The sequence below is a fragment of the Choloepus didactylus genome, chromosome 4, assembly GCF_015220235.1.
Source record: "Choloepus didactylus isolate mChoDid1 chromosome 4, mChoDid1.pri, whole genome shotgun sequence".
Lineage (NCBI taxonomy): Eukaryota > Metazoa > Chordata > Mammalia > Pilosa > Megalonychidae > Choloepus > Choloepus didactylus.
In genome coordinates this window covers 71328742-71351587 of record NC_051310.1, presented here as the reverse complement: position 1 = coordinate 71351587, position 22846 = coordinate 71328742, and the positions used below count along the sequence as shown (strand labels likewise).

General features: G+C 36.5%; 1 non-coding gene across 1 annotated transcript; it reads left to right on the top strand.

Annotated features, from left to right (window-relative positions):
• The first annotated feature begins 12215 nt into the window (after window positions 1–12215).
• LOC119533618 lies at window positions 12216–12295 on the top strand. The gene has a single exon (XR_005216740.1). It is a non-coding gene; the product is annotated as a small nucleolar RNA SNORD115 (small nucleolar RNA).
• Window positions 12296–22846: the final 10551 nt, after the last annotated feature.

Here is a 22846-nt window from a genome sequence, read left to right as displayed (position 1 = left end):
AATGATCATGACAAAATAATTGAGAGTTTGCAGACATAGTGAAGTGAGGATTTTGAGGTGAAGGATTCAAAAAGTCTTGGGATATAAACTGTTGTTTTCTACTGATGAGTCGATGCACTTTTTAGAAAGGTCCTGTAATGAATAAGTTTATTTGCAACTACCTTCTTGCTGAGCAAAGGTTTCCTGTAATAGTAATGTTATATTAATGAAGATAGTAGAAAATTTAAATTATGTTAAAGGAGACAAACTATGTGGGTGTACATGATTTTGTTTCTCACATGTGTCAGTATCACCCTGTTTCTCAACCTCTCCAATAGTTGACTGTTGTTCATGGAAGATGCCCACAGAATGGCCTGTACAACTGGCCCTGGCCACGTCCCCTCTCTGTCACCACTACTCACTGTTCCAGGAACCAGGAGGTCTGCTCCCGCACCAGATTCTCTCCTGATCTCAAGCACCTTCCACCAGAGAGCTGAATGCTTATCCCCAGTCCTCCAGCAGATCTCAAATTAGGCCTTTCCTTCTGACATGTCAGTATCTACAACATTGCTCTATATCCCTTCCCATGAATTTTAGCATGTAGCATCATCTAACATAAAGTATGTTGTGTTTTCTTAATGAATGCCTGTCTCCTTGCATTAGAGTGTAAACATGCTGAGGATAGGGATTCTTGCCCAAGTCTTTTACTGCCCTGACTGAAAGAAATAAAAATTTATTCACATCTGAAAATTAAAAGTTAAGTTAACTTCAGTGTCTTGTCTGGTAAGGGAGAAGCTGCAAGAGAAAAACAGCTGAATTTTGCTAGAGAGGCAACATTATATAGAACCTTGGGTAAGGATGAAAATTAGATTAAATTTATAATAAGGAATATTTTTATTAGATCAAAGCAAAATGGAGCTGATTGGCAGTGTCAGGTTAGTTCAAATAATATTTGCTGATTGGGGCTTTAACTTAAAACCAAGTTTGAACAGTTTTGCAGTGGTCTGTCCTCCACGCGGGAGTAGAATTTGTGACTTATTCTGTATACGTGGCTCATGCCCTTCAGGCAAGAGTGGCATTTTTCTCCATCACCACCAAAGCCTAGAAAATCACAGTGAACATAAAAGTGGGAACATAAAACACTTTGCATGGTAATCTAGCTACTCTCTTTGTCCTTATACATGATTACAATTTTTCATAATTTAAAAATTTAAAAATACTTTTGAAGAATAAATTATTGCACATCATTTAAAAATATTAATGAAATAAGCAAATTCTAAAACACAACAAATGATAAAGTCACAAAAATAATTAGAAAATATAAATAGTCCTATATCTGCTAAAGACATTGAATTCATAATTATAAAGCAAATAATACTTCTGGCCCAAATATTCTAACTAGTGAAATTCTCCAAATGTTTAAAGATAAAAAAATGAAATTAACTTTACAAAATTCTTTTTAGGAAATAAAAAATGAGAGGACATTTATCAAATCATTTTATAAGAATAGCTTAATTCTAGTAACTGACGATAACACTATAAAAATGCAACGTATAGAGCATGGGTGCTATGAATATAGATGCAAATATCCTAAACACAATACTAGTAAATCAAATTAAGTGAAATATTTGAAAAAATATATAATGGCTCACAACCATGAGAGGTGTACTTCAGAAATGAAAGAAAATTATTTATTTGTTTATTTAATACTCAAAAAACCATTCAAGACTTCTGGTTTCACTTCCACCATTTGAGAAGCTTGGAAGACATCACCTTTTTCCTTAAAACAAGGTAAAGCTGGATGAACTGAGGGTCAGTGATTTCCTTAGCCATGTCAGAGAGCCAAAGCTTCAGGGAAAACTGCCACCCTAAAATCTGTGGCCATAGCCTAATCCAGAGAGATCCTGCCGAGGTCTGCTCAGCTGGAGCAGAGGCTGGAGGAGGTATAAGCTGGGAGGAACATGTAAATGGTAGTTCTGATGAGTAGTTGGACTGAGTGTGGACTAGTGCAAACGTGCTGAACTCTTGGGGAGCACAGTCATAAGGGGCTGCCACACTTTTGTAGACTTTACCTTCAAGAACCCTGCAAATTTCTCAGGGTGAAGAGTTGAGAATCTTCCGCTGATGGTTCTGGCTGGTGAGAAGAGTAAGAACTGTGAGACAAACCCCGAGTGCTCTCCAAAGCAAGGGGAAAGAATTTTGTGGGAATTTTGTGGGTAATTTTGTGGGAGGCCTCTCTCAGCTGGGGGGAAGGCATTCCTACAAGTCCAGTCTCCTCTATGCTTCCTGTTTTACCAATAAGAAAAAGAAAATAAAAGAGAAAGGTGTATAGAGATTTATTCAGAAGATTATTTAACAGGTCTCCACACCTCACCACCTGATCAGCAGGGGTCCAGTACAATAACAATGGATTAGAGCTGATAGAGCTGCAGGACACTTACTTTCTTTGAAGAAGAATACTTAGGGCAGTTAAAAGTCAAGAAGGGAGACCAAACCAAGACAGTAGGGGATTTCAAGCTTCTGGCTTGTATATAATGGCAAACAGTAAGCATAGCTCAGCTCCTAGCCAGGTTACCATAAATCCTCACAACAGAGGCCTTTTAACCTCAGTTCCCAATATCCTACTAATACCTCAACAAAAAATTACCCTGCATGCCATATGATGAGAGAAAAAGACAGTCTGAAGAGACAAAGCAATCAGCAGAACCAGAATCAGCTAGGACACAGAAGCTGGAAATATCATATAGAGAATTTAAAATAACTATAACATGTTAAGGGCTCTAACAGAAAAAGTAGGCACTATGCAAGAACAGATGGGTTATGGTAGCAGAGATATGGAAAGTCAAAAGGAAATTCTAGAAATAAAAATACCATAATGTAAATGAATAATATTGTCAATGGCCTCATTAGTAGACTCAACACAGCCAGGGAAAGAATCAGTGAGCTTAAAGATAGGTGAATAGAAATTTTGCACACTGAAATGCAAAGAGAAAAAAAAATTAATAGAACAGAACATAACACCCAACAACTGTGGAACAATTTCAAAAGGGGTGACATAGATGTGACTGGAATACCAGAAGAAGAAAGAGAATATGGAACAGAAATAGTCCAAGTTATAATGGGCAAGAACTTTCCAAAATTAATGGCAGACACTGGATCTGTCCAGGCAGTCCAGAGAATATCTAGCAGGATAAATGAAAAAACAAAACAAAACAAAACAAAACACAAAAAAAGACAACAAAACAACAAAAACAAAACCCAAGCCATATCGTATTCAGACTGCAGGAAACCAAAGGCAAAGAGAAAATCCTGGAAGAAGCTATAGAGGAATAAGGATAAGAGTTACAGTGGACTTTCTTGTCTGAAACTGTGAAAACAAAAAAGCAAGTAGAGTGAAATATTTAAAGTGTTGAATTGGGTAAAAAAAAAACCTACCTAGAAATCTATATTCAGCAAAATTATCCTTCCAAAGTAGAGGAAAAATAAACTTTCTCATACAATCCATAAATGAGGGAATTCATTGCTACCAGATCTACTTGACAAGAAATGTTAAAAGTTCTTCAGGCAGAAGGAAATTACAGAGGTCATAAATTTGTATCTCCATCTATAAAGAAAAGAAAAAATTGAAGAATGAATAAATGAAAGTAAAATAAAATATATTTCCCTTATTCATAAATAACCTAAAAATTTGTTGTTTAAGGTAATGATACTAACAATGTATTGGGTGATTATAGCACATGGATAAGTAAAATGATGACAACAATATCCACAAGAGATGGGAGGGAGAAATTGGCAATACTCTGTGTCCTAGTCTGCCAGGCTGCTATGACAAATACCACACAATGGCGGGATTGGGAATATATTGGCTCACAGTTTTGAGGCTAGAAGTCTCAACACTAGATATTGGCAAGGCTTGCTTTCTCTCTGATGACTACAGAGTTCTGGTACTGTCTGCTGGCAATCCTTGTGGCTCCCTCACTTTTTGGTCACATGGAAATGTTCTCTCCTTTTTTTCTAAGTTCCTGCTTACTTTCAGCTTCTCCCTGTGTACTTCTCTGATCCTGGCTTCCAGGTTCTTCTCTGTATAAGACCTCCAGTAATCTTGGATAAGGCTCATCTGCTTCAGTTACCCACACCTTAGTTCCTATTTACAATAGGTTTGCACCCACAGAGAATTGGATTAAGATTAAGAACCTGTCTAAATTGAGGTACATATTTCAATCTACCTACACTCTGTTATTAAACATCTGCTGTATACACTTATTGTTATTTGAAAGTAGTTTAGATTAATTAAAAATGTATGTGTAAATTTTAGGGCAGCCATTAAACATTTTTAAAAGGAAGTATGATTTGATATGCCCAGAGAGGTTATAAAATCGAATCATATAAACTAGAACCTGAGAATTCAGTAAAATAGAAGGGGAAGAGTGAAGAAATCAACAATAATGAAATGACTATAAAACAGTTACAAACATGGTAGACACTTATCCCACTATTTCATTAATTGTTTAAATGTGAATGGTCTAAAAGCACCAGTTAAAATCCAGATTTTCACAAGGGATAAAGAAACAAGACCTGGCTATTTGATGTCTACAAGAAACTGACTTTGAACTTAAAGATTTAGATTGGTTGAAAGTAAAGGAATGGAGTAAGATAAATCATGCTAATACTAATCAAAAGACAGCCAAATTACCTATACTGACTTCAGACAAATGGACTTCAGAACAAGGAATATTATCTGGCATAAAGAGGGGCATTACATAATGTTAAAGGGTTACTTCTCAAAGAAGGCATAATAATCCTAAATGTGTATTCACCTAACAAAAGAGTGTCAAAATACATGAGGCAAAAAAGGGCTGTAACTGAAAGGAGAAATAGGTAAATCATTATTATTGTGAACCTACATACCCCTCTGTCAGTAACTTATATGTCAAGCAGGCAGAAAAAAGAAAGTATGTAGATGACTTGAACAGCATTATTAATTAACTTGATCTTACTAACCCTTATAGAATACTTCAACAATATCAGAGTGCACACTCTTATCAAGCGTGCATGGAATGTTCACTAAGAGAGATCATGCACTGTGCCATAAAACACATCTTAACAAATTATGAGAAAACTATGTTCTCAGACAACAATGAAACAACAATAAAAATTAATAACAGGAAGATATAGTTAGGAAATATTTGGAGATTAAATAATGCACTTCTAAATAATAGAAAAGTCAAGAAGATAGCATTAGAGAAATTAAAAATTATTTTGAACTAGGCCCAAATGAAAATATCACAATTTGTGGGATGCAGCTAAAGCTGTGCTTACAGGGAAATATTTAGCATTAAATGAATTTATAAGTAAAGGGAAAAGCTCTAAAATCAATCATCTAAGCTTCTACCTTAGAAAACAAACTGTAAAACTAAAGTAAACTGAAGAAAATAAATAATAAAATGTGATTAGAAATCAATGAAACTGAAAACAGGAAAGCAATAGACAAAATCAATTAAAAAAAAAAAAAGCTGGTAATTTAAAGAGATCAGTAATATGGATAAACCTCCAGAAAGGCTAACCAAGAAAAAAGATAGAAGACATATATGTCCAATATCATAATAAAGAAAGGGTCTTCAATACTTTCCCAAAGGTCATTAAAAGAATAATAGCATAATATTAGAACAACTGTAGACCCACACATTTGATAACTTAGATGAAGTGAACCAATTTCTTGAAAGACTCAAACTACCAACACTCACACCAGGAGAAATAGATAACCTGAATAGCCCTATATCTAGAAAAAAATGAATGAATGATTGATAACATTACAAAAAGAAAGCTCCAGGTCCAGACCGTTTTATTGATGAGTTATACCAAATATTTAAGGGATAAATAATACCAACCCTCCACCATTGCTTCCAGAAAATAGAATCAAAGGTAAACACTACCTAACTCATTGTATTAGGCCATTATAACCCTAACAACCAAACCGGATAAAGATATTACAAAAAAGGAAAACTACAGATGTATATTTCTCATGAACGCTGATACAAAGATCCTCAACAAAATATTAGCAAATTCAGTCCAACAATGAACAGAAAAAGACACACATCACAACTGAGTGATAAATATTCCAGATATGCAAGGCCATTTCAACATTCAAAAACCAATCAATTTAATCCACTGCTTCACCAGGTTAAAGAAAAACAATCATATTATTATATCTATTGATGCAGAAAAAGCATTTGACAAAATCCAACAACAATTCATGATAAAAACAATCAGCAAACTATGATTATAGGGAAACTTTCTCATCTTGATAAAGAACATCTGCAGAAGAAAAACCCTACAGCTAACATTATACCTAGTGGTTTGAGGCTGTATGCTAAAATCACGATCAAGGCAAGGAGGTCTTCTTGCATCACTTCTATTAAACGTCTCCTGGAGTTCATAATGAGTGTAGCCAGGTCACAGCATACAAGAGGTCCAAAGGGAATTCAAAGAAAGAACAGACTTTTCAATAAATGGTGAAAGAATGAAAGGATTTCCATATGTAAAACAAACAAAAAATAGTGAACCTAGAAACTCACCTTACACCTTTTGCAAAAAATAGGTCAAATTAGATTATGAAACAAAATATACAATGAAAAACTATGGAACTTCTGGAAGAAAATGTAGGAGAAAATCTATGTGACTCTGGGTTTTTTGATAAGTTTGTAGATGTAGCACTAAAAGCACAATCCATGAAAGAAAAAATTGGTAAGTTTTGCTTTATTAAAATTTAAAACTTCTGCCTTGAAAAAGACATTGTTAAGAATGAAAAGACATTTCACAGTCTGAGAAAATATTTGCAAAACACATATCTGAAAAAGATTTCTATCCAAATATACAAAAACTCTTAAATATCAACAAGAAAATAAATAAAATTAAAATTAAAAAATAAATTAAAAAATAGGGAAAAGATATGAACAGACACCTCACAAAAGAAGATATAAAGAGACCAATAAGCATATCTAAAGATGTTCAACATTACTTGTCATTATGGAAACAGAAATTTAAAAACAAGCTATGACTACACAACCTAAAAGAATGGTTAAAATATAAAGAACTGAAAATGTCAGTTGCTGGTGGGGATGCAAATCAACAGAAACGCTCATTCATTGATGGTGGGAATGCAAAATGGTACCATCACTTTGGAAGACAGTTGGGCAGTCTTTTATAGTGAATAATATTGTCTTTCCATATATCCAGCAATTCCTAGGTATTTACCCACTGATTTGAAGAATGAAATCCATACAAAATCCATCATGTGAATGTTTATAGCAGCTTTATTCATAATTGCCTAAAACTGGAAGTAACTAAGATGTCCTTCAATACATGAACGGATAAACTATTATATCAATAACAATGGGTTAATATTCAGTAATATAAAAGAATGAGCTGTCAAGCCACACAAAAGCATAGATATATCTTGCATGCATATTGCCAAGTGAAAGTTGCCATTCTGAAATGGCTACATATATTATGATTCCATTTATATGACTTTCTGGAAAAGACAAAACTATAGAGGCAGCAAAAATATAGCGGTTTTCAGGGGCTTAAGGGGATGACGATTGAATAGATAAGACATAGTGACTCTATTCTGAACGATATTGTAATGGTGACTACATGACTGTGCAATTTGTCACAACCCACAGAACTTTACAACACAAATTTTAAATACAAATGTTAAATGCCATTTAGGAGATTAGGGAATACCAGGAAAGAATTCAAAAGGAACCATACGTAAGCACTGTACTCTACTTGATAAAGCTTTTGCCCATGGGTGTATGGATTAACAATTCCAAAACCACTATACATGTATACCAGAATTGAATGATTAGTGAAATGGACGGCATATAGTGTAAGCTAGATTTCTCACTGTTGGAGTGGAAGATAACAGACAAGACAGGGGAGAAAGCTAGAATGATCCATGTAAGAATGGATTAGATTTGAAAACATCAGTATGAACTCATTTAGCATAATATGCATATAAGTGGTTACATGTAGAAATATTTGTAGATATATGTATGTACGTAGTTATTGTAGACACATATATTTCCTTCCTCTGTTGACTCTTCACTAGCAACAAGCACACTTAGCATCTAATACTAAACTAAGCACACTTAGTTTCTAATACCGTTCTCCAATAAAATGGGCTCCTAGAAGAATGGCTGATTCTAGAAGTGGAGCAGGAAATGTAAAAGATGAGCCTGAAGCATTTTGCAGAGCCAAAAAGTAAGGAAGTACTTAAAAAAAAAAAAAAAAAAAAAAAAAACCACCACTTGATGGGAGTATGACAAAGGGACACAGGAACCAACTAAAACAGCTCCCAGTTGTGAAAGCTGGAATAGTGTGAGCAACAAAACAAATAGCATATTGGATTATAACCCAAAGTATAAAATAAATACCTATGAATTCATACTCATACAAATAACTGAATAAATAAATAAATAGTGGATAATGGACAAATTTCTTGTACAGACAAATTCCAAATTATCTTGCAGATACTTCCCTTCTTAGGAGGTGCAGCATAGCTAGGGGTGTGTGTAGTGACTTACTTCCCAAGACAACAGTGTAGAAATGGCAGGCAGTGGGGAAGGGAAATGTCACCTTGTAATGGAGAAACTTGAAACAAACTACATCAGCCAGGTAATCAAGGTTAGCATCGACAATGACAAATCATGTTGAAGATATATGTCCTTGATATGATGTGATGGCAGTGGCCCTTTATTTCTATGATCTTTCTCCCAAAAACCCATAATTCTACTATAATCATGAGAAAATCATCTGACAAATCTCAATTGAGAGACACTGTGCTAAATACCCAATCAATTGTCCTCAAAACTATCAAGGTCATCAAAAACAAGAGAAGTCTGAAAAAGTGTCACAGCCAAGAGGAGTGTACATAGATATGGTGACTAAATGTAATGTGGGATTCTGTATAGAATCCTGGAACAGTAATAAATTAAATAAAAACCATGAAAATCTGAAAAGAGTATATACTTTAGTTAATAATAATGTATCACTATTAGTTCATGAAATATGACAAATGCACCATGGCAATGTAAGATGTTAATAATAGAGGAAACTGGTAATGGGATATTTGGGAAATCTCTAAACTATCTTTGCAAATTTTCTGTAAATTTGAAACTATTCTAAAATAAAAAGTTTATTTAAAAATGAATTAAAAATCATTCAATATAATTCACCACAGTAACACAAGAAAGGAGAAAAATCATATGATCATCTCAAAAAATAAAAAAAATGCAGTTGATAAATACAAAACATATTCCTAATAAATTGCTGGGAACTAGGAATTGAAGGTAATTCTTTAATGAGGTAAAGAGTATTTACAAAAGAATTATATTGCAAACATTATTGATAATGGAGATATCAAAAGTTTTCCCCCTGAGGTTGGGAATAAGACAGGAATTTTCTGTCAATATTTCTGTTTGACACTATATTGGAGCTCCTAATCAGTGCAATGAATCATGGAAAGGGAAGAAAAAATGTATAAGGATTAGAAAAGTTTAAATTCCATTGCTCACAGACAACAGAATAGCACAAATACAAATAATCCAAAATAATCTGAGCATGATTTAGCAAACTTGCTGGATTAAAAGCAAATAAACACATTGAAATAATAAGTGAAAAATGGAATTTAAAAAAGATTACCTTTTCATGAACATCAGAAACATCAATTGCATAGGAACATAAATAAAATATGTGGAAAAGGTCTATATTCAATATTACAAACATGTATCAAAAGGAAATAAATAATACCTTACAAATGGAAGGATACAATATATTAAAAGATTGGCAGAGTCAATAACATAGATGTTAATTCTCCCTCAAATTCATTTAAAAATTAAATGCAATAACATTCCAAATCCAAATCACATAAGGCTTTTTGGACATTTCATCTGGTTTCTAGAATTATATAGGATGCAAAGAGCCAAGCAGAGCCTAGAGAATCTTGGTGAAGAGGAGCAAAGTTGCATGAGTTATCTGTCCAAATTTCAAAATAAGATTGCAGTAGTTAGGACCATTACTGACAAAAAATAGAAAACTTGCCCAGTGAAAAATAACTCCACAAACCCTTAAAGTGCCACTGCTGCATAGTGAGGAAAGGAAGGTCTGTTCAGCATTTTCCTAGATCTATTGGATATCAATATGGAAAAAATGGAGTCCTGTTTCAAACCATCCAAAGAAATCATTTCTAGAAGTAATGCATATGTATGCAGGACAGGCAAAACAAAAAAAGTTTCTTGAACATTACATGAGTGTCATCATAATTTTGGAGAAGGGGAAAAATTAAAATAAAATGCCACTATCACTAACCATAAAGGAAACTATTAATAAACTAGTTTCTATCAAAATAAAAGTTTTATTCATCAAAATTTATGTTAAATGAAGGACCATTATACAAAAGACATAATAAACTTTTTTTTTTTTTTGCCCCCATTTTTCTACTCACTCATCCATACACCAGACAAAGGGGAGTGTAGTCCATATGGCTTTCCCAATCACATTGTCACCCCTCATAAGCTACATTTTTATACAGTCATCTTCAAGATGCATGGGTTCTGGGTTGTAGGACATAATAAACTTTTACATGTCAAAATGTGAAAGATAAGACATTTAAAGAACTACTTCACAAGATGTGGTATCCAAAAGGCCAATAAGAAAATGAAAAGTTACTCAGTGTCATTAGTCACAAGAGATATATTAGTTCAAACAATAATTAGATAAAATCAATACCCACCAGGATATCTAAAATTAAAGCATCTAAATATGTTTGTATTTAGAATACTGTCAGTACTTACTAACACTCAATGGCAGCAGTGTGTTTCCAGGTGTATTTACAAAAAAGCAACCATTTTTGCCTAAAATAAATATACACAAATGCTTCTAGCAACACCATTTCTAACAGTAAAAAACAAGGGAAACAAGCAAAACGTCTATCAAGAGTTTAAGGGACAAGTACGCCTTGGAATATGTACACAGTGAAGCCCCAGATACCTCCTGGGTAAATGAAAATGGAGAGGCTAACATACCAGTGGAGAAATGCAAGAAGAGCTGTCATCAGTAGTTTCTCTTTCCCTGGGATCCTCAATCTCAGTCTGGGCAGGAGGCCGACTAGCCAAGCTTTGCATTTGCAGAGGACATCTGGAGAATGGGTGAATGACCACATACAGAAATTTTGGGGGCTGAACCAACAAACATGACACTGATTTACCAAATTCTGGGTTGCAATATGGTGGGATAATAAGTACCTAGGCAAAATGGAGTAGAGCTAAATTGAAGAATCCTGTAGATCAGTATTCATCCACAGTATTCACAGCTGAGTGGAAAAAGGAATCTGCATTTGCAACAGGTAAGAAAAACAAGCAGAATGAGAATTACCAAAAGTAAAAATTAGTCTCAATCCTCCTCAAACATTATAAAGAGAAACAATTCCTAATAGACCCTTGGACTAGTGAAGACTGGCCTATAAGTTATTTATCTTCATTCTCTCTGGGAAATGGTTATTATTATGTGTGACCCACAGAGATGATAGGATCCTTGTGAGAAAAACTTTATTGAAAAATTTACTTTAAAACCTTACTTGAACTTTGCTTTGATCGAAAGTTGAGAAATTCTGTGATTCATTGGTATCATCTCCATGGTACAATATTTGGTTGGATCATGTGGCTTCATTATTTCATTTTGAGATTTATATGCTATTAATGATGCCAATTGTTTCTGCTCTGGCTTCCAGGAAGATATAGCCAAGAGCTGCCTAAGTTTAAGGTTTTGTTTCTGTATGAAGGCCGCTGACAGGTTTTGAGGTCATGGTATCTTGTTTGCTATGGCTTTACTGTACTTGGAGAACAACTGGTCTGTAGTCAAAGGACTGGCCATTTTTTTTTTTAAGAAAGAACAATCAATATCTCTCTTGCAGAAATCATAGTAACAACACATGAGTAGTGTGCACACAAGAAAAATAGTTCTTATCTTGGACTATTGCCCTAATTCTATCTACAAAGACAAAGTCAAATGGAGAAGAGACTCTTTATCCTACAGTCCCTGGGCTCCCAGTTAACCAGTGCACCATGCACTGAATCTACCAAACCTCCAATTCACTTTGGGATCATGGTTTAGGGATGCCATCTCCAGTAAAAGATTTCAGGACAACAGGGTTGTAAATGTGTGGAGTGCCATGATTTGAATGAATGATAAAAATTTATCTTGCTTGAGGAAATGTGATGACATAAAAATCATTCTCATTAGGATTATGCTAAGGTGCAACCCAGATGACAGTGGAGGGTTCTTGGCTCCATTAAAGTAAAAATGCCATTCAAGGGCTTCAGATAATAAATCCCTTTTGGGAAATTGTAATGAAGGCTCAGGGAGGTCCCTGATAAAGCTACTTCTGGCCCTAGGTTCAGAGCATGCTACCTGAAATGGCTGAGAATTTTCCAAATCATCAATTTCTTGTTTCTTTGTGCTTAAAATTCTGTTTTCAGCTTATCTCTTCCACTGTCTCCTCAAATATTCTTCCTAACCCTTTACTCTTCTCTTCTTCTGGGAAACCTATGATTCTCATATTTGTACACTTTGTGTTATCCATCATTTCCCTAAGATCCAATTCAAATTTTTCCATCTTTTTCTTCATTTGTTCTTTCCTGTGTTCAAATTCAGTTGCCTGTCCTCTAGTTTGCTTATTCTTTTTTCTACCTCTTCAAATCTGTTGTGTGTGTCTCTAGTATATTTTTAATTTGATCTATAGTATCTTTCATTTCTGTAATATCTGCTATTTTTCTATTTATTCTTTCAAATTCTTCTTTATGCTCTGCAAGTGTCTTCTTGTTATCTGTTATTTCTTTAGCCATCTCATTGGAGTTATTTAGATTTGTTTGAACATCTTTGATTAGTTGTTCCAAATTCTGTGTCTCCTCTGGCTTATTATTTTGATCATTTGGGTTGGCCATATCCTCTTGCCTCTTTATGTGCCATGTAATTTTTTTTTTCTGATTTCTCAGCATTTGATTATCATGATAAGGTTATTTTGAAAGTAGGTTTCCCTCACTCATTTAAGACTTTGTTATTGCTTGTGTTTGACACTTGACACCAGGGTGGTGTGTCATGCATGTGGTGCAACCCTTCTCTGAAGTCTGCCAAAGGCTGTGCTGGAAAGCACCTTGCCAGCCTGCACTTTTCCAGTCTTCTCAGCAGATGGTGCTGTTGGGCTACCTCATCCCCACAACCCCACCTCTCCCTGACTGCAGCATCCCACTGGGCAGGGTCCCAAGCAGGTACTAATCCAGTCAAGGCCACAGGCCCTTGTGAGTGCTGGAAGCTGCTGGCCCTGGGATTGGGGTGTGGGTACTGCGCACCTCAGCAAAGTCAGCATGTCAGCACAATGGGTCTAGTGATTCCCAGACTCCTGTGTGAAAAGAATCTTGACTGTGGGACTGAGATGTTCAACTTCCCCACCAGCTGCCAGCCCAGAAGGGCAATACTTTTTGCTGGCCCACACAGCCCAGGCCAGAGTGCACCTTCTGGTCTCAGATGTGAGGGGAAGGCACCTGGCATTGCAATGCAGTTCCCTTGCCCCACCTCTCCACTTGTGCACAAAGTGAATACCTGGGCCCTCATGGAAAATGTTCAAGGCAGCAGGATCCAGAGTGTCTCTCACTGGACAATTGATTGCACTTCTCTGTGCCCCTCCTCTCCTGCCAAGGGGAGGACTTTCCAGTCTCCCCCAGTACCAGGCACTCTCAGTGGCCTGTCTCAGGCTGGGCGGTTGGCACTGGGCACCACAGCAGGGTCTCTGTTTGTAGATAAAATGAGTTTGTTTGTTCCCAGCTTCCCCCACTGGAATTCTAGGCACTGTGTGAGTGGGGGGGGGGGGGTTAACTCCTACAGTTGGCATCCAAAGTAGGGATGTGCTGCTTTTCCACTGCCTGATTTTGCTGGTATGCCATGGCAGGACTTGGGAAGGCCATGAATGAGTACACTCACCCCACTTTCTCAGTCATAGTTTCTCTGCTTTTTCATCCAGGTTTTCCTTATATAATGCAGCAGTCCTTCTCTGGTCACCCGAAGCCAGGAACTGCTGCTTTGGTCATTTTCTGTCTATTCTCTAGTGTATTTTTAATTTCATCTATTGTGCCTTTCATTCCCATAAGATCTGTTCTTTTCCTTTCTATGTTTTCAAATTCTTCTTTATGCTCAGCCAGTGTCTTCTTTATCTCTTTAGTCATCTCACTGAATTTGTTTAGGAGATTTGCTTAAACATCTTTGATTAGTTTTCCAGGTTTTGCATCTCCTCCAACTTTTTGATTTGCTCCTTTGACTGGGCCATACAAATCTTTCTCTGTCTTCAAATGGCTTATTATTTATTTTTTGCTGATATCCAGACATCAAATTATTTTAGTGACTTTATTCTGAAGGTAAAAATTCTCTCTCGTCAAATTTTTTGTGTTGATTGTGTTGTGCTCCTTCTTGACACTTGGGTCATCAGTATTCATCAGCCTGGGCTGGGCCAGGGACCATGAAGGGGTCACACACCAACCTAAAATTGCCTAAAAGCCTTTAATTGTATCCTCCAAGGGTGCACTTTCCTGGCCTGCCCAATGTATGTCCCTATTCACCATTTTAGAGGTCTATTCAGAGTTGCACTTTCCTCACCTGCCCGCAGATTGCACTCTTTGGAAACCTATTCCCCTCAGCCCTCAGAAGGCTGAGAAGCTCCCTGATGACTCCTGACAGTGGAGTTGGGGAGCCACACTGGGCAGATATAAACCACTGGTGGTGCCAGCAGAGCAAGTTCATGGGCCAAAAAATGGCATAGTGCTAGATAATGTCCCATCCCATCCTTGGGGGAGTGGACCTCCACTGCCCTTTCAGTCTGGAGCTGCCCACCTGCCAGGGATTGGAGAACCAGACACTTTCTGTTATACCTGCCTTTTCCTGGGTGTTGCAGAGCACTTCCCCTGATCTCTAGATTCCCAGATTCATTGTTGCTGACAGTTTCTGCAGTATTCCTAGTCGTTTTTCTGGGAAAAAAGTGAGCTCAGCCTCTCCCTAATCAGCCATCTTGGTTCTTCCAGCTTGTAAATTTTACTGATGTCTGGGCATCTGATTATCTTGTTGAGTTAACTCTGAAGGCCAGTTTGTCCCTCTTGTCTATGGTTTTATTGTTGATTGGCTTTTCATTAAGGCTCTTCTTTGACACCTGATCCAACTTACTCTGGACCTTCAGGAGAGCCCATGTTTAACTGCTCATATTTTCTGAGCTCTTCTTTATCTGTTTCTCACCCTATATATGCAGTGCAATTTTTTTTGAAATTTAAATTGCAAATTTTATTAAGAAATATTGACATACCGTATAATCCATCCAAAATATATAATAAATGTCTCACAGTATCATCACTTAGTTGTGTATCATCACTATCAATTTTAAAACATTTTCATTATTCCATAAAGAGAAATAATGTATAGACATAAACAAAGGAAACCTAAAACAATGCATACTCTTTATCCCCCTCCCATTATGACCCTAGTATTGATGTGGTACATTTCTTACTGTTGATGAAAGAATATTAAAATACTACTGTTAACTGTAGTCCATAGTTTGCAATAGGTACTTTTCCCCCTATACCACTCTGTTATTAACTATTTGCACAAAGGTTGTACATTTGTAGTAGTTCATGAAGAACATATTTATATGTGTATTGTTAACGATAAGCATCAACCACCACAAGTTTCACTGTGTTATACAATCCCATATTTTAACCTCTACCTTTCCTTCTGGTGACCTACGTAACTCTAGCAATACTTTTCAACCATATTCACCTACATTTCAGCGCTATTACTTATAATCCAAATAACAAGCTACCGTCTCTGCTATCCATTTCCAAACATTGAAGTTCAACCATGTTAAAAATTCTGTAAAAATAAAGCAACTGCTCTGCATTCTCTAGCCCTGTTCTATCTCTTGGTAACCTATAGTCTTTAAGTTTTATGACTATGAGTTTACCTATTCTAGTAGTTCATATTAGTGAAATTATACAGTGTGTGTCCTTTTGTGTCTGACTTATTTCACTCAGCATTATGTCCTTGAGGTTTATCCATGTTGTCAATTGTTTCAGGACTCCATTCCTTCTTACTGCTGAGTAATATTGCATTGCATGTATATACCAATTTTGTTTATCCATTCATCAGTTGATGGACACTTGGATTGTTTCTACCTTTTGGCAATTGTGAAAATGCTGCTATGAACATTGGTGTACAAATGTTTGTTCATGTCACTGTTTTCAGATCTTCTGGGAATATACCAAGTAGCAGAATTGCTAGGTCATAGGGCAATTCAATATTTAGTTTTCTGAAGAAGCACCAAACCATCTAACATAGAGGCTGTACCATTTTACATTCCCACTAGCAGTGAATAAGTGTTCCATTTCTCTGCCTCCTCTCCAACACTTGTAGTTTCCTGTTTGTTTAATAAGGGCCATTCTAATTGGTGTGAGATGATATCTCATTGTGGTTTTGATTTGCATTTCCCTAATAGCTAATGTAAAGGAGCATCTTTTCATGCGCCTTTTGCCACCTGTATTTCCTCTTTGGAAAAATGTCTATTCATATCTTTTGTCCATTGTATAATTGGTTTTTTTTTTTTTGTCTTTTTATTGTTTAGCTGTAGGATTTCCTTATATATTCTGGATATCTAACCCTAATCAAATATATGGTGTTTTGGTATGCTAAAGCTGCTATTATGCAAAATACTAGAAATGAATTGGCTTTTATAAAGGGGATTTATTTGGTTACAAATTTACAGTTCCAGGCTATAAAAGTAGCCAAACTAAGGCATCAACAATAGGATACCTTCACTGAATAAAGGCCAATGGCATTTGGATCATATCTGTCAGCTGGGAAGGCACATGGCTGGTATCTGCTTGCCCTTTGCTCCCAGATTCTGGTTTCAAAATGGCATTCTCCAAAATGTCTTTGGGCTTATGTTTCTCTTAGCTTCACTCTCTCAGCTCCTGTGCACTCACTTGTTCACTCAGAGTGTTTCTCTCTAAGCATCTGAGAGTCCTCTCTTAGCTTCTCATGGGCAAACTCTGGGCTTCATCTCTTAGCTTAGCATCCCAAATGTCCATCTGTCTGCATCTCCAAGTGTCTCCAAGCATCTGGGTCTGTGTCAGCTCTTAACTTCTCCTGGGGGCAAACTCTGGATTACATATCTTAGCTTCTCTCCAAAATGTCTCTCTCATAACTTCTCCTGGGGGCAAACTCTGGATTACATATCTTAGCTTCTCTCCAAAATGTCTCTCTCAGCTTCTCTGAGCTCCTTCTCTCTGTGAGCTCTCTTAAAAGACTCTAGTAAACTAATCAAGACCCATCCTGAATGGGTGGGTTCACATCTCCATGGAAATAATTTAATGAAAGGCCTCACCCCCACTTGGGTGAGCCACATCTCCATGGAAACATTCAAAGGGTCCCACTTCACAAGATTGGATTCAAGGGTCATGGCTCTTCTGGGGTCCTTAATTTCAACATGTTCCTACCATACCCCAAGAAAGTTAACAAACCATATCCAAACAGCTTCAAATCAGCACATGTGGTTACCAAATATTATCTTCCATTAAGTTGGCTGCCTTTTCACCCTTTTGGAAAAGTCCTTTGAAGCAGAGAAGTATTCAGTCTTTAGGAGATCCCATTTATCTATTCTTTCTTTCATTGCTTGTGCTTTGGGTGTAAGAGCTAAGAAGATACCTTCTATCACTAGGTCTGGAAGATATTTTTCTGTATTTTCTTCCAGCAGTCTTATAATACTGGCTCTCAAAATTAAGTCTTTGATCCACCTTGAGTTAATTTTTTGTATAAGGTGTGAGATAGGGGTCCTTTTTCATTCTATTGGCTATCCAGCTCTCTCAACATTATTATTGAAAAGATTATTCTGTACCAGTTTAGTGGATTTGAGGGCCTTGTGAAAAATCAATGGACCATAGGCCTGGGGGTCTATTTTTGAATTCTTGAGTCAATTCTATTGTTTAATATGTCTATCTTTATGCCAGTCCCATGCTGTTTTGATTTCTGTAGCTTTGTAATATGCTTTAAAGTCAAGAAGCATGAGTCCTCCAACTTCCTTTTCCTTTTTCAAGATAGTTTGACATTCTTGGGTATGGTAGGATCATGCTGGAAGCAATGTAGTTATTTTAGGTTATTTTTTTTTTTCTTATTCCTTTGTTTTATTGGGGTTTGTTAATTTTCTTGGGGCATAGTAGGGACATGTTGGAAGCAATACAGTTATTTTAGATTAATAGTTTTTGTTATTCCTTTGTTTTGTTTTGTTTGAATTGGTTTTTTTAAATTTTTTGATAGAGTAAAAAAAGCTATTGCATTAAAAATTAGCTTCAATGTAGTTATCTTAGGTTATTTGGTTTTTCTTTTACCTTTGATGATGGTTTGTTAATTTTGGGGGGTATGGTAGGAACATGTTGGAAGCAATGTAGTTATTTTAGATTATTTGTTTTTTGTTATTCCTTTGTTTGGATATGGTTTATTAACTTTCTTGGGGTATGGTAGGAACATGTTGAAAGCAAAGTAGTTATTTTAGGTTATTTGTTTTTCTTAATCCTTTGCTTTGTTTTGCTTAAAACGTGTGTGTGTGTGTGTGTGTGTGTGTGTGTGTGTGTGTGTGTGTGTGTTTGCTGTTTGCTTGTTTTAATTTTTTGCTAAAGTTAAAAATTTTTAAAAAAGATAGTTTAGGTTATTCAGGGCCCCTTACCTTTCCAGGTGTATTTTATAACTGGCTTTTCCATTTCTGAAAAGTAGGCTGGTCTTGCATTGAGTATGTTAATTTGGTTTTGCATTGAATATGTTGATCAATTTGTGTAGAATTGACATCATAATGAAATTTAGTCTTCCTATCCATGAACACAGAATGTCTTTCCACTTCTTTATGTGTTCTTTTAGCAATGTTTTGTAGTTTTCTGTGTACAGGTGCTTCATATCCTTGTTTGAGTTTATTCCTAGATAATTGACTCTTTTAGTTGCTATTGAGAATGAAATTTTTTTTTCTAAATTATGTCCTCAGACAGCTCTTTACTAGTGTAGAGAAACACTACTGATTTTTGTGCATTGACCTTCTATCCTGCCACTTTGCTGAACTTTTTTTTATTAACTCAAGTAGTTTTGTTGTAGTTTTTTTCAGGATTTTCCAAGTATAGGATCATGTCATCTGCAAATAATGTGAGTTTGGCTTCTTCCTTTCCAATTTGCATGCCTTTATTTCTTTTTCTTGTCTAATTGTTCTAGCTAGAACTTCTAACAAAGTGTTGAATAATGGTGGTGACATGGGCATCCTTGTCTTGTTCCTGATTTTAGAGGGAAGGTTTCCAGTCTCAGTGTTGAGTATGATGTTAACTGTGGGGTTTTCACATATTACCTTTATCATGTTGAGGAAATTTCCTTTGATTCCCACCTTTTGAAATGTTTTTATCAAGGAAGGATGCTGATTTTTGTGACTTTTCTGCATCAATTGAGATGATCAGGTGGTTTTTCCCTTTCAATTTGTTAATGTGTTGTATTACATTAATTGATTATCTTATGTTGAACTGCCCTTGCATACCTGTGATAAAACCCACTTAGTTGTGGTGTATAATTCTTTTAATGTGCCATTGGATTCGATTTGCAAGTATTTTGATGAAGTATACAAAAATCTATACATACATATATATTTTTGTATACTTCCCTATACAAAAATCTTCTCTCCATATATAAATAGACATTTTCACCAACACTGCTCCCTATATGCCTTTGCTCTATATATCCCATGCCTATCTCCAGACAATGACATCTAATCTACACCAACTAATAAAAGGTAATTGAGAATACACATTTTTAAATGCTCTCAAAAAGTGTAAGAGTATTCCTTTGGATTTTCAAAAGAAGTCTATATTTTCAGACTTAAATTTAATAGTTTTAAAGTATTCTTAGTCTAATTCCTGTTTTATCAATTAGGAAACTGAGAGTCATCTTACAAGTTAAGTGGTATGACCACATTTACAATCAGCAAATCAGAAAAATCAGGCAAGTATTTTCATTTTCTGACTTCTAGTGTTTCAGAAAGAATGCCATACCATAAACCTGTGTTATCCATTTGAAATAGAGTGAAAGAAATGGTAGTATGGAAAAGGATGTGATACCAAGTATGTTTTCTCCTTCATAATGTCACCATTCTGCAATGTCTGTTTATTCCTCTCTGAAATATGGAATTAAAAATAATTTAATATAGGGTTGTGTCTTATGATGACTGTAATGATAATAAAGCCAAACTTATATTCAATGGTCACTATATGGCTTAAAAAATGCATCTTCATATAATATTATGGAACCTTTCTCCATATTCTCTCTCCTTTCTTTGTTTCTCTGTTGGTAGGGCTTCTTTAGTATCTCAAGTAGGGCAGGTCTTTTATTAGCAAAATCTCTCAGCATTTGTCTGTGAAAAATTTAAGCTATCCCTCAAATTTGAAGGAGAGCTTTGCTGGATAAAGTATTCTTGGTTGGCAATTTTTCTCTCTCAGAATTTTAAATATGTCATGCCACTGCCTTCTCGCCTCCATGGTTGCTGAGTAGTCACTGCTTAGTCTTATGTTGTTTCCTTTGTATGTGGTGAATTGCTTTTCTCTTGCTGCTTTCAGAACTTGCTCCTTCTCTTCAGTATTTGATAGTCTGTTCAGAATATGTCTCAGAGTGGGTTTATTTGGATTTATTCTATTTGGAGTTCACTGGGAATTTACGCTTTGTGTATTTATGTTGTGTAGAAGGTTTGGGAAATTTTCCCCAACAATTTCTTTGAATACTGTTTCTAGACCTTTACCCTTATCTTCCCCTTCTGGGACACCAATAAGTCTTATATTTGGACTTTTTATATTATCTATCATATCCCTGAGATCCATTTTTTTCCCCATTCTTTCTTTTGTTCTTTCATTTTCTGTTTTGTCATACTCCAGGTCACTGATTCATTGTTCAGCTCCCTCTAGTCTTGTACTATGAGTATCCAGAATCTTTTTAATTTGGTTGACAGTTTCTTTTATTTCCAGAAGATCATCTATTTTTTATTTACTCTTGCAATTTCTTCTTTATGCTCTTCTAGGCTCTTCTTCATGTCTTATATCCTGTGCCATGCTCTTCTTCATGTCCTTTGTATCCTGTGCCGTGCTCTCATTGTTTGTCTTTAGTTCTTTGATTAATTACTCCAAGTACTACATCTCCTCTGATCTTTTGATTTGGGTGCTCAGGTTTGGGTTATCCATATCATCTGGTTTTTCATATGCTTTAAGATTTTCTGTTGTTTTTGGCCTCTTGGCATTTGCTTAACTTGATAGGGTTCTTTTAGGATATGTATGTGAGTTCAAAGACTTCTCTCTAATTTGTCAGATCTACAGCTTTGTAGCATACACTTTCTCTAACAAAACAGCAGGTGGCATCTGCAAGCCACCTATTCCCCTCAAGCCAGTTCTCCCCAAATTTGTCTTTGTGGTGTGTGTGGGTCTGATTCTTGTGGGGTACAATTGGTTCACCAGTTTTGCATGTGTAGTTGGTGCTGTCTGCCCTGAATATGGGGTGTGTGTCTGAGCAGTTAGGTGGTGAGGGTGGGTTTTACAATCAAACCTCCCATGTGTTCCTGGAGGTTTAAGGCTGTTCCAAGAGTCTAAACCTTCAGTTTGGTCTCACCACAGATTGTCTCTGCTGACCCACAAGTCCTTGGTATTGGCGTATGGTCCCTGGGATTTCTGAGTGGGTCCCTCTTCCAAGCTATGCCCTTCTAGGGCCTCTGCTGAGGGAAGGTTGTGCTACATCACAAGTGTGCACCAACCCTCAAGGGAAGTTCTGGGCTGCCAGGCCATGTAGGGGCATTCCCAGCCTGCTGAAGGGATGGCTGAATGGGGCATGTTAATTTCCCTTTTTTCACACCACTCTGCCTTCCTAGCTCTGGGACAATTAGCTGCAGGTGTGTGAAAGGCTATTGTCCACACCAGATATTGTGGCTGTGCGCACATTGCTGGAAACACTTCCCATCACACTGGGCTTTTTGGCACAGCTCTGGGCTGTGGTGCCAGAGCTGGGCAGGAGCATTCCCAGCCCACCAGGAAGATGGCTGTAAGGGGCATGGTTTTTTCCCCTTTTGGCTAACCTCTGCCTTCCTAGCTCTGAGAGGATTAGCAGTGGGTGCATGAAATGCTATCATCCACACCAGATATTGAGACATACTCACAGGTTGTGGAGATGCCATTCCTGTGCACTTCCCTGTGTGGTTCTCATTGCCATATCTGCAGCCATTTTTGGGTTTTTAAAAAGAACTGGTCTGACTCCAAACAACAACCCACGTTTTCCCCACACTGCAGTGTGGCTGCCGGATATTCAGCAGGCTTATTCACTTGTTTCAGAATGCAGACTCCCAGTTTCACCAAGTGCATGGTCCCCGTGGATTTAGCAGACCTTGTCCAGCTGGTGCATCATGAACTGGAGTTCTGGGTGACTTTCTAGCTTTTATCTAGTATTTTTCATGGAGGTGTTTTTTTGCCCTGTCTCTCCTAACTGCCGTCTTCTGGAAGTCAGGACATTACTTTTGACTCCATTGAAAAAAAAAGATTATAAAATGATACTATTAATAACTGTATGCCAATAAATTAGATAACCTAGATGAAAGGTACAAATTCATAGAAGCATACAAACTACCAACATGGACCATTTTTTAAAAGTGTCTGGAATGTCCTATGTCTGGTTCTCATTGATGGTTTCTAATTCTTTAATCTTTTCCTTTGCCTGGGCTATTACTTCC